Raw genomic sequence first — 19869 nt, 5'->3', positions numbered from 1 at the left:
TGCAGACTTTGGATGTCAACTTTTCTTCCACCTTAAACAAGATGACAGATACCTTATCCATGGCCTTACAAATTGAAATTACTGGGTCAAGTGTGCATCAATTATTTTATTATAAAAGTACGTTTTGGCCTTTAGTGGTGTCTCAGACTGTTGTTTCCTGTGCTGCCTGAATTTCGATCTGATTGGTTGCAGATGGTGTCATTCTTGGATGCACTGTATATATATATACTGTATATAGTAACTGTAAATAATAACAAAGTGATTCTTGACGACGCAGCCGGCCGCTGACGTCATCCGACTGCATCAAGCTGCGCACATGTGCAAACAGGCTCCTGCTCTCTGCACGTGCGCAGCGTTCCGCGTTGCCAGGACTGGTTGGCGCATGCTCAGATGACATCATTCCGTAACGCGGGGAAGTGAGGGAGAGCGCGGGGGGAGGGGGAAGCGTGGAGAGTGCGGGGGAAGCGGGGAGAGCGCGGGGGGGAAGCGGAGTGAGCGCGGGGCGGCACAGTGGCGCTGTGGTTAGCACCGCAGCCTCACAGCTCCAGGGACCCGGGTTCAATTCTGGGTACTGTCTGTGTGGAGTTTGCAAGTTCTCCCTGTGTCTGCGTGGGTTTCCTTCGGGTACTCCGGTTTCCTCCCACCGCCAAAGACTTGCAGGTGATAGGTAAATTGGCTGTTATAAATTGTCCCTAGTGTAGGTAGGTGGTAGGGCATATGGGATTACTGTAGGGTTAGTATAAATGGATGGTTGTTGGTCGGCACAGACTCGGTGGGCCAAAGGGCCTGTTTCAGTGCTGTATCTCTAAAAAAAAAATCATTGATTTTCACCAAGCTGGTCTGCAGCAGACTGGTAGGAGTGATGTAGTGCTGGCCCAAGAAAGGGATGATGGTGAAAGGGGACATGAAAATGGAAACTCCACTCAAACTGCTCCCAGTTTTCACCCATTGCCAGCACCCCGCTTCAGCCAGTACCCAACAAGGTACCTCGTCTCCATACGGGATGCACCACATTCAAGCAGTAGCGAAGCGTAGGTTGAAGAAGTTGTAATTCACCAAGGGTAAGTACATGGGTGTTTGACAAAATGTTATGTTGTTAAGTTTTCTTTTATAATGCCACATAAAATTTAATGATTTCCACCACTTCCACAACTTGCCCATGATTGCATCCTGAGTGTCAACTCAAATCACCTTTTCACTTGTTTCATGATGACTGTCAATGCATGTCGGGACCCGTTGGACAGATGTGCAATGAGTGGATGAACAATTGAAGGACATGTTTCGTGTAAAGGGAGGAGGGCATGTTGGTGCTAGTGGTGGGAAATGGACCATGAAATTTCATTTGATATGTTTTACACTAAGTGAACCTTTGCGATATTAGAACATCCCTGGCAGCAATAGGAACATAGTAACACAGGAGCAGGAGTAGGCCATTCAGCCCATCGAGCCTGCTCCACCATTCAACACGATCATGGCTGATCATCCACTTCAAGGCCTTTTTCCCACACTATCCTCATATCCCCTTATGTCATTTGTATTTAGAAATCTGTAAATTTCTGCTTTAAAAATACTCAATGACTGAGCTTCCACAGCCCTCTGGCCTAGTGACAGGTGCACCATCTTTATTATCCTCCTCCTCTAAATTCTCCTCATATAAAGATGACTAATGAGCTCCTTTGTCTTCCTTCAATTGCAAACCTCCCTCCTGTGGATCTCTCTCCTGTGCATGTGCTGATCCCACCACAGTCGTCGTCATGGATGTGGATGGCAATGACCCTCCTCATCTGATGTGCTGTCATAAACATCCAAGTGCCTCCCATCCTGAGCTTATCAATTTGAAATCCTCCAAGGTTGAAAAAAGTTGTATTTACACAAGTACTCTCTGCCAGAGATTTGCCACAGGGGACTGAAGCAGCAGGTGCAGTAAGTGAGCTTTTATTCAGTTGCAACAATGACAAGTTTAAATATCCACCTGAACTGCTGCTGAAGCTTGCCTCTGTTCCTCATGTCAGTTTCCTAAGCCCGGGAAACACATCCTGCTCAAGTAAAATTTGGAGTCAAGTTAAAAATAATTTTAAAATACCTCATTAACATTTCCTTAAGGGCGTTAATTGTGCCAATAAATGCCCGCTTGCATCCAATTAGGAAATCCCCGACTTCGGTGAGTAGCTTTCTCCCTGACATTCAAATACACCTCTGTTAAATCTAAAAGTGGGCACATTGGAGCTGGGTTGTGCTTGCACTCTAAAAATCAATGATGGGGGAGCCCAGCTCATCAGTGCAAAAGACAAGGCTGAGCATTTGCATCCATCTTCAGCCGGAAGTGCCAAGTGAATGATTCATCTCGGCCTCCTCCTGAGGGTCCCAGCTTCAGACAGTCGTCAGACAACTCGATTCGCTTCACATGACAACAAGAAATGACTGAGAGCATAGGACAGAGCAATAGCTATGGACCTTGATAATAACCCTGCTGTAGTACTGAAGATGTGCTCCAGAACTAGCAATGCCTGTAGCCAAGCTATTCCAGTACAGCTGTAATACTGGTGTCTACTGAACACTGTGGAAAATTGCCCAGATATGTCCTATCCATAAAAATTACCGCCCCATCAGTCTACTCTCAATTGTCAGCAAAGTGATAGAAGGTGTCGTCAACACTTTTATCAACTGGCACCTACTCATTAATAATCTTCTCACCAATGCTCAGTTTGGGTTTTGTCAGGGCCACTTGGCACCAGACCTCATTACAGCCTTGGTCCAAACATGGACAAAGGAGCTGCATTCCAGAGGTGAGGTAAGAGTGACTGCCATTGACATCAAGTGTGCTATCAAGGAGCCTTAATAAAATTAAAGTCAATGGGAATCAGAGGGAAAATTCTCCATTGGCTGGATGCATACCTAGCACAAAGGAAGATGCTAGTGGTTGTGGTAGCTCACCTCATGACTCCCCAAAGTCTTTCTATTATCTACAAGGCACAAGTCTGGATTGTGATGGAATATTCCCTGCTTGCCTGGATGAGTGCAGCTCCAAAAACACTCAAGCAGTTTGACACCATCCAGGACAAAGAATTCTGTTTGTTTGGCAACCCATCCACCGCCTTAAACATTCACTCCCTCCACCACAGCGCATAGTGGCAGCAGTATGTACCATCTACAAGAAGCACTGCAGCAACACACCAATGCTGCTTTGCCAGCATCTTCTAAATCTGTGACCTCTACCAGCTAGAAGAACAAGGACAGAGAAATACAGAGAAATACCACCACCTGCAAGTTCCCCTCCATGTCACATACCATCCTGACTTGAAAATATATCCCTGTTCCTTCATTGTCACTAGGTCAAAATCCTGGAACTCTCTTCTCAACAACACAGTGGGTGTATCTACATGACAGAGACTGTAGCAGTTGAAGAAGGCAGCTTACCACCACCTTCTCAAGGGCAATTAGGGACGGACAATAAATGCTGGCCTTGCTAATGATGCTCACATCTCACGAACGAACAGAAATTTTTTTTACAGCGCATCCCTAGTTGCATTGAGAAGGTGATGGTAAGCCTTCTCCTTGAACTGTTGCAGTGCTTCTGATGATGGCACTCCCACAATGGTGTTAGCTAGGGAAGTAACTAAAGAGGATGCTTCCTTCAGGAAGTCCTATGGAAATATCCTAGACCCATGATAACTGGACTCTGCCAAGCACAATCTTTGGCAAAGCATGACGACATTGACCTTGGAAACATTTAGGATACCTTATTTCATAAACTTCCTCAATTCACAGAAAGATTAAATGGAATTGTCCCTTTCTGAATGTATTTACATGCTGCTCTTCACAGTATGGCCTTCAGTGCTGCATCTGGAAATATTCTATGACTTGGCATTGCTGAGGCCATGTTTCTCGTAGCAGTACAGCTTTAAGGTGAGCAACAGTCCTTTAGCAGATGCTGGTGAGATAAACTGCCCTTTGACTTCAATGCTTTACCAACATGTCATTTACTGAGCAGCTGCAGCACGGTGATACAATATAAAACAGTTGACTTTGCATAATGGCACGTGGTCGATCTTTAGTGCTACAGGCACACCCAAGTCAACTGTGTTCCCACTGCCAAGACGCTGGACAGCGTTATGTATTTAACAGCTATAGGCACCAGTAACTATTGATTTAATACAGATTGAACAATAGCATATTGCTGTTTGGATTTCAGCATAAAGCCAGTCATAGCTACGATACAAGAGGCACTCCAATTTACAGAAGAATAACTTTTAACTGCAAAGGATATTCAGTCCTAAATTGGGTAATTTTTCATTATTTCTTGAAATATATACTTGCCAGAAAGAATAACATTAAAAAATTATTATATATATTTTCTTAAAAATAACTATGAATTTTTCACTAAGTATAATTAAAGACAGTCACTGACAAATAGCTTCGCTGTTGTCGGTAGTCCCTCTTTTGCCAAATCCTGCAACCGTAAACAAATTGTTTCCATGGCACTGTGCTCCATATTTTTTGTGCTCTCCAGCAATGCTTTATTCCATTACAGAAGACAACCTCTCGCCTACTAAATGGTGTTCCTTACAGGCTGCCTCTTTAAGAAAGAGAATATTTAACCAGTCTGCCAATAAATCACACTGTAGTCTGCCTTTGCTCCATGGTGGCTATGAGACTTTAATGAATAAATCACTGGAACACCATGACAGTGGTTTGTTAATCATATACCCTGTGCATTACAGTCTCACTTGGTGAAGCTGAAAGTAGAGACGGTCTCAGTTCAAACAGTGTTTGATGCTTTTTCAAATGTTCAGTTTAATAAAGTCGCCAATTTGATTTCGAATGAAACAATTAATTCAAGACCAACAATGTTGTTGTTGTTGTTGCTATAGTCCCAGAGGACCATAGACATCTCTCTCCATTAGAGAGAGACAGTTGGTGATGTATAGCTTGAGGGTCACCACTCCTTAAGCTTGGGGTAAGGTGAGGAGGCACGCCTCCATGAACTACCACAGCCGGTATGGGGATTAAACCCATGCTGTTGGCGTCTTTCTGTATCACACTGTAGCTGTCTAACCAACTGAGCTAACCGACCCCCCCGAAACAAGCAATGTAAGTAAAAAAGAACTACCAGTACTTTTTTTTTACAGCACTTTATAACTTGGTGAATGATAATTAAAAATCTAAGATATCAGGTCAGCGCTAATGGCTTTTTTATTTTCCTACACCTTGTGATAATTTTGGTGTTAATTCAATTCAACTCAATTTTGATGATTCACTGAATGCCATAACTACATGTGAAATGCAAAACGGCAACTTTCAACTGGAAAATTTAGTGATACTTTGAATGGCAGGTTCATGAGCCACAGCTTTCTGTTGTGCATTGTGTCTTCAGTTTTTATACATTGCTGAAAGGCAGGAAACATGAATTGTTGAATTTTCAGAGACTTTTAATTTCTGTTTGATACTTTTCTGTTAGATAGATTTCATGAAGTAAAAATAAACTTAAACAAAATATTCTGCAGGCAAAATAGCATTGAAAGTTTTTGGGCTGGCATGGTTACAGTTGCTATGGTTTAGATCGCCAGCAGAAGCAAAAATTGAAAACATTATATGGTTCACGTGATTCCTAGATAACACAGTAAAGGACTTAAAAATATACTTTAGAATTTATGTACCTGATTTTAATAATAATAATGTGACAACAATAATAATGTGATAAGTGGGTAGAGACTCCTAATTCCATCCATGTAAGACCAGGGCCAGGATTTTACCAGCCCTCTCGATATTGACTGGGAGGCAGATGTCTGGTAAAATGGTGGTGGAAGGCATTGAGAGCGAAGCCCAACATCTTCCTGCCATCACAGGATATTTTGAAAGGCAGGAAAGGCAGTGGTTTGGCAACTGCTGACCAGAGGCCGGCAGCCAATTAAGGAAATTAACTGGGCTAGTAATGGGCATTTTACATCTCCGGCAGCATTTTAATGGTGTCGGAACGGCCTCCTGCCACATGGGGAGACTGCCAGGTACATTGAGGCGGCTTCCCAGTGGCTTCCTGGGGATGGGGGGGCAGGGGGTGGGGCCTTCCTTTCTAAATGTCCAATGGCCCGTGAAGGAGCCCCCTAGTAGCAATGGCCGTCCCTGTGGCTCCAGTGCTGCCACTGGAGGATTCACCCCACCAATCTCTGGGCCTGCCTGCCTGGCTCTGGCACATAAAGTTTCTTCCCTGTGTTCCAAGGGCACCTCAATAGGGAGGCGCCCTATCCCTCCTTTTGCGGCCTCAGCAGCAGCTACCATTATTGGTGGCACTGCCGAGGCTGCTGAGCTGCTGCCCCTTTGATTGGGTCAACAGTTCAGAGAAGCAGGCTGCCATCTTTAATGGGATTATGGTCCCGGAATCTTTTTAATTGGCTAAACAAAACAAAGAACAAAGATAATTACAGCACAGGAACAGGCCCTTCGGCCCTCCAAGCCTGCGCCGATCCAGATCCTCTCTCTAAACATGTCGCCTATTTTCTAAGGTTCTGTATCTCTTTTCTTCCTGCCCATTCATGTATCTGTCTAGATACATCTTAAAAGACTCCATCGTGCCCGCATCTACCACCTCCGCTGGCAATGCGTTCCAGGTGCCCACCACCCTCTGCGTAAAGAACTTTCCACGCATATCCCCCCTAAACATTTCCCCTTTCACTTTGAACTCGTGTCCTCTAGTAATTGAAACCCCCACTCTGGGAAAAAGCCTCTTGCTATCCACCCTGTCTATACCTCTCATGATTTTGTACACCTCAATCAGGTCCCCCCTCAACCTCCGTCTTTCTAATGAAAATAATCCTAATCTACTCAACCTCTCTTCATAGCTAGCGCCCTCCATACCAGGCAACATCCTGGTGAACCTCCTCTGCACCCTCTCCAAAGCATCCACATCCTTTTGATAATGTGGCGACCAGAACTGTACACAGTATTCCAAATGTGGCCGAACCAAAGTCCTATACAACTATAACATGACCTGCCAACTCTTGTACTCAATGCCCCGTCCGATGAAGGAAAGCATGCCGTATGCCTTCTTGACCACTCTATTTACCTGCGTTGCCACCTTCAGGGAACAGTGGACCTGAACACCCAAATCTCTCTGGACATCAATTTTCCCCAGGACTTTTCCATTTACTGTATAGTTCACTCTTGAATTGGATCTTCCAAAATGCATCACCTCGCATTTGCCCTGATTGAACTCCATCTGCCATTTCTCTGCCCAACTCTCCAATCTATCTATATTCTGCTGTATTCTCTGACAGTCCCCTTCACTATCTGCTACTCCACCAATCTTAGTGTCGTCTGCAAACTTGCTAATCAGTCCACCTATACTTTCCTCCAAATCATTAATGTATATCACAAACAACAGTGGTCCCAGCACGGATCCCTGTGGAACACCACTGGTCACACGTCTCAATTTTGAGAAACTCCCTTCTACTGCTACTCTCTGTCTCCTGTTGCCCAGCCAGTTCTTTATCCATCTAGCTAGTACACCTTGGACCCCAAGCGCCTTCACTTTCTCCATCAGCCTGCCATGGGGAACCTTATCAAACGCCTTACTGAAGTCCATGTATATGACATCGACAGCCCTTCCCTCATCAATCAACTTTGTCACTTCCTCAAAGAATTCTATTAAGTTGGTAAGACATGACCTTCCCTGCACAAAACCATGTTGCCTATCACTGATGAGCCCATTTTCTTCCAAATGGGAATAGATCCTATCCCTCAGTATCTTCTCCAGCAGCTTCCCTACCACTGACGTCAGGCTCACCGGTCTATAATTACCTGGATTATCCCTGCTACCCTTCTTAAACAAGGGGACAACATTAGCAATTCTCCAGTCCTCCGGGACCTCACCCGTGTTTAAGGATGCTGCAAAGATATCTGTTAAGGCCCCAGCTATTTCCTCTCTCGCTTCCCTCAGTAACCTGGGATAGATCCCATCCGGACCTGGGGACTTGTCCACCTTAATGCCCTTTAGAATACCCAACACTTCCTCCCTCCTTATGCCGACTTGACCTAGAGTAATCAAACATCTGTTCCTAACCTCAACATCCGTCATGTCCCTCTCCTCGGTGAATACCGATGCAAAGTACTCGTTTAGAATCTCACCCATTTTCTCTGAGTCCAAGCATAACATTCCTCCTTTGTCCTTTAGTGGGCCAATCCTTTCTCTAGTTACCCTCTTTCTCCTTATATATGAATAAAAGGCTTTGGGATTTTCCTTAACCCTGTTTGCTAAAGATATTTCATGACCCCTTTTAGCCCTCTTAATTCCTCGTTTCAGATTGGTCCTACATTCCCGATATTCTTTCAAAGCTTCGTCTTTCATCAGCCGCCTAGACCTTATGTATGCTTCCTTTTTCCTCTTAGCTAGTCTCACAATTTCACCTGTCATCCATGGTTCCCTAATCTTGCCATTTCTATCCCTCATTTTCACAGGAACATGTCTCTCCTGAACGCTATCAACCTCTCTTTAAAAGCCTCCCACATATCACATGTGGATTTACCTTCAAACAGCTGCTCCCAATCTACATTTCCCAGCTCCTGCCGAATTTTGGTATAGTTGGCCTTCCCCCAATTTAGCACTCTTCCTTTAGGACCACTCTCGTCTTTGTCCATGAGTATTTTAAAGCTTACGGAATTGTGATCCAGCTACTGCTGGAAAAATCTCCTCCACGATCCCATCGTTGACTAGCGCAGGCATTCTGCATTCTGCAAATGCAAAATCTGCATTTTGTCCCCATGGTGGGACCCACGGTATGCCAGCAAAATTCTGGCCTAGGTTTTATGAATTGGGGCTCCTGGTGCTGAGGTTTTTCTGCTGAGAGTGAATACCTCAGAGGTCAGCATTGCCGAAGATTTTTCCAAAATCCCATGAAGCATGCTGACCTCAATGCTTGAATTCCTAATATGCACTCCAGCACAGGAGTGTGAATCCGTAAAATGCCTTACTGGGATGCATAATATAAGCGATTAATGACAGTATTAACTCTACAAGTGCTTTCAAAAATAAAAAACCTGTTCCCCAAACCAGTGCTCAGATCAAAGCTTTTATGTTTTAAAGCTACAGATTTGAGGTAGAGCAAGTGGAATAAGCAAAATCCATGTATTGAGTACCATGCAAAAGGTGAAAAGAGAGGACATAGTACAATCCATGAGTTGAGGGATATGTAAATTGTGACAAGGAAGGATATATGCATAAGTATAGGCAGTATGTGGAGGAAGGCTGTGGAAGTGGCAGTGTGGGGAAAACAGAATTGTCCAAGGGACAATTTACCCCTCCCCCTCCAATCATCCCCATCTCCTTCTCTCCTTGCTCACAGACGTCTTGTTTAATTTGTCCTGTATTCTTGCTGCTTTCCCAGTAATGAATTAGGAACCAGCAGAATTTATTTTCAACTGATTAAAGCATTTATACGACACAGATACAATATAAACACGTAAAAGTGCTTCAAAAGGTAAAAACCTATTTCTCACTTCAGTGCTAGGAAATGGACTATTATCTTTTTAAGGGTAGGGAAAGTATGTAGGGGACAATAAGAATCAAACAAGGAAGACCACTAAAGGCAGTTAATGTGGAGGCCATAGGTATAAGTGGAGAAGGGGCAATGGAAAAGGGAAGTAGAAACGATTGTAGAGATAAAGGAGGAGGAGGAGGCAGAGTGGGGAAGATGATATAGAGTGAAGAAACGTGCAAACTAAAGGGCTACTAGTGAGGGATGGAGAAAATGGTGAGAGGATCTTATGCTCATCATCTCACAAACAGTGGAAGAGATGAAAACTTTATATATATGTACATTTCTTATCCGTCACAGCTTGTCGAATACAAGTTTCTATTCATTAAGAATTTCACTATGAAGCAGGCTTCAGCTACCAGTATGCATTTGTGTCTACAACTTGAATATTTTTCAATATGATTGACAGCAAGATTATCCATTTATGGAGCCAGCGCTATTGCTCTGCCTGCTTCAAGATACTACCAAGAAGCCTGAAACGGTATTATGGCAGGAGTTCATTTGAATTAGAATTGGTGAGCTGACAGGCAGCACCCCAATTGGGAGAGGGAAGTGACATTTCAAGCTTCCTATGCGGAGCTGAGCTGGAATTGACCATTAAAACGCTGGAGCAATCCTGGGGTTTGTGGGTGGGGTGGGGGCTTTTGGTGGGGTGAAGGGGACTGCGAGGTCGGCAATGGGGGAGAAGATATTTGCGGGACAAGGAGGAGCATTCGTGTATCTACTGACCCTGTCAGTTGCACCATGACTTCTGTCCCACTTTGAAGCAGACTGCAGCCGTCTCTTTAATTGTAGGAGCCCAATTTTAATATTTAAATGTGGCTCCCATCTGCTCCAGACAGGAACCCTGGTTGCTCATTTCAAGTCTTGCTAGAATATTGTGTTAGGTGGGCCTTTGGAACGATTTCAGCAGGCAATTTTTTTTTAAAAAAGCATTTTGTCCCTGTTCATACTGAAAATCAGGGCAGTAGCAAGATGAACATAAACACCCAGTCAAAGATTTTGCCTGTGATTTTTTTCCACCACTTGTTGGAGTCCTGAACCTTCAGTTATGTGGCATTTTTTTCTAAAATACCAGAAAAGCATAAGTTAAGGCCAGTGGAAAGGGCAGCTTTAATTTTTACGTCCTTATATATAAGATTCATATATTGAAATTATCTTTACATTCATTCACATTTAATAGACAAAAGAAGTGGTTAATTTCACTTATTAAACAGAATAGTGTCATTGCTATATATTCAGTCATATTCAGCAGTCCATAAAAAGGTCAGAGCTACAGGGAGAAGGCCAGGGAGCGGCACTAGGTAAACTGCTCTTTTGGAGTGCCGGCACAGACATGACGCATCGAATGGCCTCCTTCTGTGCTGTAACAATTTTGAAATTGTGACTCTGTGATTCTTACATGCGTATGTGGTCATCATGTTCATATCCCTTCATAGTAACAGTGTAGCATTACTTTGCTGGTCTTTTTCATGTTACATAACTTTTTGCAGACTTCCTGTCAGCTTCTCATTGTTTTCAACATTGGGTTCACCTGGTACCAGTTGGGCTGCCATGCTGGTTGCTGGCATCAAAACCAAATGTGTTTTTGTAGCATTACATCAACAAGGGCCCTCATATATCTATGAGTCATAAAGAAAAGGCTGTAAATTTGCAAAGGACTCACCACGCTGTGATAAGTTAACATTTTAGGTTCTGACACAGTTTCTCTTCTCTCAATGTCAACCTGTCTTTTCTTGTTTTAAATGCTGACAGACAGGTCATGTATTTACAGCAGTTTCTGTCTTGTTTTACATTTTGAATATTTGCAGGATTTTGTTTTTAATTTCCCTGTGAATGAAGCTCAGCAACTTTGGCAGTCAACTAGAACAGAAAGGTTTTCCTGCCTGCTGTGCACCTGACAGCTGGCTGAATGAAATTTTCAGCAGATATCGGGAAGCAGCTTGGACCCCCGAAGAAAGGGCACAATACTTAAAACAAAACAGATTAACCTCCTTGAAATCGCTTGTTTTCTTACTGACTCCATAAATTCCTGCAGTGTAAGTGCTGGAGACTGCTGGTAAAATGACCCCACTGGAAATGCCAGGATGGCTTCTCGGGGAATTTTCATCCTTTTATCTTTAAAAAAAAGTGAGATATGCTCACATATTTGTGTGTCGAGTGTGCTGTGGGACGACCTTAACAGCAGACCACCTTAAGGCGCTGTAAGTGAAGATCACCAGAAGATGTAATGTTGTGTCACACATGACCAATGAGTTGCGGTGGAGCCCAACAGAGCAAGACATGTTTAGATGTAACTTGTGCAGTAATTGTTTGCATATATATGTTCTAGTTAAGTTATAATAAAACACATGTTTATGGTGTAATATTACTTGTAGTCCTGTGAGTCTTACAATAGATCATACACCAAAGGATCAAGTAATACTACAGGCTGGCAACATTTGGGATATATCTTTTCTGAAGAATACACCAAGAACAAACAAAGAACAGCAGGCAGCCTACCTGGAGTGGCTGAAGATCCTAGACAGTAGGCAGCAGGAGACCCTACAAAACTGCAGCAAGCTAGGCTACAGACAGGACCCCAAGAGGTGTTGAAACTTTATGAGTACAGCAGGCAATTTGCCAGGAGACTGAAGCTTTCACCTATCTGGTAATGGGTAGAAAAATTTGAAAAGCAGTAGCTGAAGCTATTACTGTTTTACCTTTCTGGGTTTTTTTGCTTCATGGGTGGGGCCTAAGCCGAGAAGTGTGGGAAGAACTGGACAAAGCAAAAGCCTGGTTGTGGCAGCTGCTGGTACAGCAAACTCCAGCCCTCTTAAAAATAACTTCTGTTTTAAAAAAATGACAGCTTACAGTTTTAAAAAAATTGAACAGCTGTGTCAACATAAAGTTGATCCATCGATTTAAAAATAAAACCAAACTGTGTAAACAACGAAAGCTTAGTCTCTCACTCCTAAAAGGGGCAGGTCTGCAAAAAGGAATCTGTCTTAAAAAGGTAACAAAAAGAAGTGGGCCTGTGAAAAAGAATATCTGTGAAAAAGCCTGTAGTTAATAAAAATCAGGCTCATCAAGACAATGGCTTTCAGAAATCTGGTTATGGTCTGGAAGGTTCCTGAATTTAAACTGCTCTGACAGCAAATGGAGCTGTGCTTCCTGTATCAAGGGCTGAGTGAACCAGAGAAACAAGCTATGAAGAGTACGATCGCACTGGGCAATGAAGGTTTGCAATGGACCAGTACGTCAGGATTGTCAGCTGAGCATCAGAAGGACCCGAAAAAGCTATGGACATTCCTGGAGCAGTAACTCAAAGTGAAGGTAAATTTCCGAGTACGTAGGCTTGAGATATGACCTGCCAGCATAGGCAAGATGAGTTCACTAACCAGTTTGTTGTAAGGTACCGAGACAAAACGCAATATTTTGATTTCACAGATATTGAACTGTTGGAATGAGTTATAGAGCTGGTAATTGCATCCAGCCCACTAGAGGCCTTTCAAAAAAACCTGCTGGAAAAGAAGAAAGGGTACACCACAGGTACACTACTTAATGATGGAAGGAAATTTGAAGCCATCATGGCTGAGCGCCAACAGTTATGAGTGTTGGGGGTAGCTACTAAAATTGGTATGGTAACCAGGGCTCAGAAGTCTGCTACACCTATGGCAAATGTGGCCTGACAATTTGCAGTTGTCTGCCATACCAGCCCCAATGCAAGGCTTGCGGCATGCAAGGACATTGGGGAAGGCAGTGTAGAAGGCCGAGCTTAGATACTGCACACAGGAATGGTGGTAGATCACATGCAGAGAGGACGTCTGCAAGACAGGATGGCAAATGCAACAAAAGGTATGCCAACACACAACAAAAGCCCAAGCAGGTACATCAGGTCAGTAGGGAGACAGATTGTCAGAAGGACATGGGTGAAGAATGCACTCATGCTACAGGGAGCAAACATTCCACATAATTAATATGGATCAACATGTCAATACTATTACGCAATCTGAGGCATTCACCATGACTGGGACTGTGTGTCCACAGAAGAGTGGCAAGCATAAGCTCAGAGTGAAAATCAATAGCGGAGGCAGTGCAAATATTCTGCCCATCTGTATAGTGAAGGACACATACTTGAAATGAGAATCTATGGTGCAACCCACCACAGCTAGGCTGACTGCCTATAGTTGCTCTCCAATCAAGTGCATTGGAACAATAACCTTACAGTGCAGCTATGGAAGCACTGAATGGCTACCACAAATTCTTTATATTGTAGACACAACTGGACCAGCTGTCACAAGACTTCCAGTATGCTGAGATTTATGACTCATCACAATACGCAGTCAGCACTGCACTGGAATGTACAGAAGGTTGCAACGCAGATTGTATTGAGTTGTTAGACACCTGAAAATACTTTACCCAGACTGGGTTTGATGCAATCAGCGATTTCATGGGTGATGCCATATTGCCCATGAGGGAGCATGCAGTTCCTACTATTGATGCGCCAAGGAATTGCAGCATCCACATTCAAGAGAAGCTTAAAGTGGAGCCGAATGAGATAAACGCGACAGAGTTATCTGCCGAGGGCACCAGCATTCTGATTGGTTCAGCTCCATTACCTGTGTGCTGAAGAAAGATGGCAATCTCAGGATTTGCTTAAACCCACAATGACTGAATTTATCCCTCAAGAGATGCCCACATAAAATCCTGACCCTGGAGGAATTGAATCCTAAGTTCACTGGTGTTAAGTATTTTTCAAAGCTCAGTGTGAAGCATGGCTGCTGGTCTGTTCACTGTGTCAAGGGGCAGCTGCTCACAACTTTTAGAACGCCATTCGGGATATACTGTTTGGTCTGTGCATCAGCCAGGACATTTTCCAACAATACATGGATAATGGAAAATGTCCTGGGCTGTATCTGTGTAGCGAATGATATTACGGTGATGGGGCGGACCAAGGCAGAGCATGACCAAAACTTGCATTTGCTAATGCTGGCTGCTCATCGTTGAGGGCCTTGTGTTTAATAACAACAAGTGCCAGGTCAACATTGGACACATTAACTTCTTTGGGTCAATATATTCCACCACAGGAATACATCCAGAACTAGATAAAATTGAAGATGTCAGAGTCATGCCAACTTCCCAGGACCGGGAAGACCTACAACCGTGTCTATGGTTGTTCAAATCTTTGGCCCTGTATAGCTCCAATTTCGCTGAGCAAACAGCAGCATTTTGGGAACTGCTGCGTAAATATGCCCCTAACTTGTGGCAGGAAGACCACCAGCAGGTATTTGAGTCTTTAAAGTTAGCTCTGTCAAATCAAGACAGCGTGCTACAGTATTATGACCCGACCAAAGAGACCATGCTTGAGGTCGACATGTCCCAGAAGGGATTAGATGCCTGCATCATGCAGGAAGAAAAGCCAATTGCCTTCATGTTGAACAGTTTGTCACAAACCCAATCCAATTACTCTAATATCGAATGTGAAACGTTAGCTCTGGTTTTTGGTATCGTTAGGATTCACACTTACCTGTTCGGAAAACATTTTACCGTGGAGACTGAAGGTCCAGGGCTATGATTGTGATGTCCGATATAAACTGGGCTGCAAAATGGTCACATCGGATACCCTGAGCAGGTTGCCTAACCTGAATAAAGATGCAGATGTCTCGCTGGATTTGCACGTCCATGGTGTGGATACTGAGATTGAGGATGTCCTCCAGATCAACCGCGTGAGTTTTTGACCTCACAAATGTAAGCAACTAACAGATGAGATGGCACATGATACTACCTTATCGATGTTGCAGAAGGTGATTGTGGAATCACAGAGTCACAATACGTGACAATGCAGAAGGAGGTCATTTGGCCCATCGTGTCTGCACTGGCTCTCTGAAAGAGCAATTCCCTCAGTTCCATTCCCCTGCCTTCTCCCCATAACCCTGCAAATTTTTCCTTTTCATATAACTGTCTAATTCCCTTGTGAATGCTTCAATCAACCGTGTTCTCAGGCAGCGCATTGAACACTCGCTGCGTGAAAAAGTTTTTCCTCATGTCACTTTTGCCTCGCTTACCAAATAATTTAAACCCGTGCCCTTTCATTCTCGATTCTTTCATGAGTGGGAACAGTCTCTCTCCATCTACTCTGTCCAGACCCCTCATGATTTTGAATACCTCTATCAAATCACCTCTTAGCCTTCTCTTCTCCGAGGAAAACAGCCCTAACTTCTTCAATCTATCTTCATAATTGAAATTCCTCATCCCTGGAACCATTCTCATGAATCTTTTCTGTACTGTCTCCAATGCCCTCACATCTTTCCTAAAGTACGGCACCCAGAACTGGATGCAATACTCCAGCTGAGGCCGAACTAGTGTCTTATACAAATTCAACATAACTTCCTTGCTCTTGTACTCTGTGCCCCAATTAATAAAGCCCATGTTACTGTATGCTTTATTAACCACTTTCTCAACCTGTCCTGCCACCTTCAATGACTTTTGCACGTATACACACAGGTCCCTCTGTTCCTGCACCCCTTTAGAATTGTACCCTTTATTTTATTTTGTCTGTCCATGTTCTTCCTACCAAAATGAATCACCACATTTCTCTGCCTTGAATTTCATCTGCCACCTATCTGCCCATTCCACCAACTTCTCTATGTCCTTTTGAAGTTCTATACTATCCTCCTCACAGTTCACAATGCTTCCAAGTTTCGTATCAACTGCAAACTTTGAAATTGTGCCCTGTACACCAAGGTCTAGGTCATTAATATATATCAGGAACAGCAAGGGTCCTAACACCGATCCCTGGGGAACTCCACTACAAACCTCCCTCCAGCCTGAAAAGCATCCATTATCCACTACTCTTTGTTTCCTGTCACTCAGCCAATTTCGTATCCATGTTGCTTCCCTTTTATTCCATGAGCTATAAGTTTGCTCACAAGTCTGTTGTGTGGCACTGTATCAAACGTCTTTTGAAAGTCCATGTACACCACATCAACAGCATTGCCCTCATCAACCCTCTCTGTTATCTCCTCAGAAAACTCCAGCAGGTTAATTAAACATCATTTTCCCTTAAGAAATCCATGCTGGCTTTCCTTAATTAACTCACACGTATCCATGTGACTATTGATTATGTATTGTATTATTTTTTCTAGAAGTTTTCCCACCATCGAGGTTAAACTGACTGGTCTGTAGTTGCTGGGCTTATCTTGACACCCTTTTTTGAACAAGGGTGTAATGTTTGCAATTCTCCTTTATTCTGGCACCACCCCCGAGTCTAAGGAAGACTGAAAATTTATGGCCAATGCCTCTGTTATTTCCATCTTCACTTCCCTCAGTATCTTTGGATGCATCTCATCTGGTGCTAGTGCTTTATTCACTTTAAGTATAGTCAGCCTATCTAATACTACCTTTTTATCAATTTTAAACCCCTCTAGTGTCTGACTTAATTCCTCTTTCAACATTGCCTGTGTTGCCTCTGCTTCCTTGATAAAGACAGATGCAAAATATTAATTTAATACCTGAGCTGTGCCCTCTGCCTCCATGTATAAATCCCCTTTCTGGTCCCTAATCAGCCCAACTCCTCCTTATATCACCCTTTTACTATTTATATGCCTGGAGAAAACTTAGGGATTTCCTTTAATGCTAGCTGCCAGTCGCTTTTCATGCTCTCTCTTTGCTTCTCATTTGCTTTTTCACTTCCCCTCTGAACCTTCTATATTCAGCCCGGTTCTCAATATTATTTTCTACCTGGCATCTGTCATAAGCACACTTTTTCTTCTTTATCTTAATCTCTACCTCTTTTGTCATCCAGGGAGCTCTGGATTTGTTTGCCCTAATTTTCCCCTTCGTGGGAACATGACTTGACTGTGCCCAAACTACCTCTTCTTTGAAGGTAGCCCATTGTTCATCTACCAGTTTTCCTGCCAGCTTTTGACTCCAATTTATTCGCCCCAGCTCCATTCTTACCCTATTGAAGTTAGCCTTCCCCCAGTTAATTATTCTTACCCTGCATTGCTCTTTGTCCTTTTCCATAGTCAGCCTAAACCTCATGATACAATGATCACTATCCTCTAAATGCTCTCCTACTGATACTTGATCCACTTAGCCCGCCTCACTCCCAAGAACCAGGTCTAGCATTGCCTCCTTTCTCATTGGACTAGCAACATACTGTTGTAGAAAATATTCCTGAACACACTCGAGGAACTCTTGCCCCTCACTGCCCTTGCACTACTATTATCCCAGTCTGTGTTTGGATAATTAAAGTCCCCCATTATAACTACCCTATAATTTTTGCACCTTTCTGTAACTACCTTGCAAATTTGTTCCTCCCCGTCCTTCCCACTAGCTGGTGACCTATAGACAACACTGAGCAGTGTAACCACACCTTTTTTGTTACATAGCTTTAGCCCAAATTTATTCTGTCCTCGACCCCTCTGGGACATCCTTTTTCTCCAGCACTACAATGCTCTGCTTAATCAATACCACCACCCCTCCCCCTTTTTTCCCTTTCCTATCTTTCCTGAACACCTTCTATCCAGGAATATTTAACACACAGTCCTGCCCTTCTTTGAGCCAGGTCTCTGCTACAGCCACAACATCATATTTCCACATGGCAATCTCTGCCTGTATCTCACCAGTCTTATTAATCACACTCTGTGCATTCACATACATACACATTAACCATGATTCAGACTTTATTACTTTGTCCCTTACTCTGACCCTACCTAATACATTACGACTCCTCACTCTCGTGCAATCTATCTCCCCCAGTTTTCTGTGCACCTTGGTATTCCTCTCTGATACTTGCTCCTGGTTCCCACACCCCTGACAAGTTACCAGTTTTGCTTCCCTCCAATCTGATCTCCCTCTTAGGTTCCCATCCTCTTGATAATTTAATTTAAACACTCCCCAACAGCATGGGCAAATCTCCCTGCGAGGATATTTGTCCCAGTCCTGCTAAGATGCAACCTGTCCATCTTGTACAGGTCCCACCTGCCCCGGAACTGGTCTCAATGTGTCAGAAATCTGATGCCCTCCCTCTTACAACAGTTCTCCAGCCACGCGTTCAATCGCTCAATTCTCCTCTTCCTATGCTCACTTGCACATGGGACTGGGAATAATCCTGGGATTACTGCTTTTGAGTCCTGCTTTTTAATTTCCTTCCTACCTGCCTAAATCTACTTTCAGGACCTCATCCCCCTTCTTACCTATGTCATTGGTATCAATGTGGACCACGACCTCTAGCTGTTCACCCTCCCCCAGAAGAATGTCCTGCAGCTGCTCCATGACATTCTTGACCCTGGCACCAAGGAGTAAACACACCATCCTGGAGTCATATTTACTGCTGCAGAAACACCTGTTTGATCCCCTAACGAATCCCCTATCACTACTGGTCTTCCACTCTTCTTCTTCCCGTCCTGTGCAGCTGAGCCACCTGTGGTGCCACAAAGTTGGCTCTGACTGCACTCCTCTGAAGAACCATCACCCTCACCAATATCCAAAATGGAAAACAGATTAGTGAGTGAGATCATATCAGGGGACTCCTGCACTACCTGCCTGGTTCTCTTATACTGCCTGGCGGTCACCCATTCCCTAGCTACCTGAATTCTCCTAACCTGTGGTGTGACCACCTCCCTAAACATGCTATCCACATAGTCTTCCACCTCGCGGGTGCACATCAGTGACTCCAGCTGCCGCTCAAGTTCCGAAACCCGGAGCTCAAGCTTTTGCAGCTAGTACTACTTCCTGCAGATGTAGTTGTCTAGGACACATGGTGCGTCCATGACTTCCCACATGCCACAGGCTGTACATTCCACTCAGCAGAGCTGCTCTGCCGTACCTTAACTTTACAGACTATTTCTTACAAGTAGAATAGCTCACCAGGTACTCACCAACCAGCTCCTTCCACTGCACCAAAGCAAGAACCAAATACTGGAGGGTTAAAAAAGTAGCAACAAAAGTAGAAATATGGAGCACCTCCTCCCCCCTTCACCAAAATGGCACTCACCAAATTTGAATTTCCACACTCAGCTTGCAAGATGTATACCGTTTGTAGGCTGAACCCAGTCCTCTGTATTTATGTACTTTTGAAACTGAAACTACAGCAACCAGATTTGACTGGTCAGCTACTTAACTATCAGCTACTCTGCAGTAGAGACTGTTAATCCTGCCTAAGACTGTAAGAAACTTACTTTACTTTCTTAATCCTACTTTAGTTTCTTAACCTACTTTATCTCGAGGTTAAATCCCAGTTAAATGCTGAATGCAGTCCAGACTTTTATAAAGATAACAACACTTAAAGTCCCCACTCACCAAACTCAAATCTCCACACTCAGCTTGCAATTTGCACACCAGGTCTGACACCATA

General features: G+C 43.7%; 1 protein-coding gene across 6 annotated transcripts in view; it reads left to right on the top strand.

Moving 5' to 3' along the window:
- The first annotated feature begins 4229 nt into the window (after positions 1 to 4229).
- Positions 4230 to 19869, top strand: part of LOC137352748 (cytosolic carboxypeptidase 2-like) — a 276792-nt gene continuing 261152 nt past the window's right edge. For 5 of the 6 annotated variants that reach the window (XM_068018561.1, XM_068018522.1, XM_068018553.1 and 2 more), the window contains exon 1: positions 4842 to 5091. The gene's annotated coding sequence lies outside the window, so the exon portion shown is untranslated. Of the gene's footprint in view, positions 4283 to 4841; positions 5092 to 19869 lie in introns of those variants that run through there. The other variant, XM_068018533.1, reaches the window with a different exon arrangement.

The sequence above is a fragment of the Heterodontus francisci genome, chromosome 3 (genome assembly GCF_036365525.1).
Source record: "Heterodontus francisci isolate sHetFra1 chromosome 3, sHetFra1.hap1, whole genome shotgun sequence".
In the NCBI taxonomy this organism is placed as follows: Eukaryota; Metazoa; Chordata; class Chondrichthyes; order Heterodontiformes; family Heterodontidae; genus Heterodontus; species Heterodontus francisci.
Note: the sequence above shows the minus strand (reverse complement) of the source record. Positions and strands in the feature narration are given on the sequence as shown.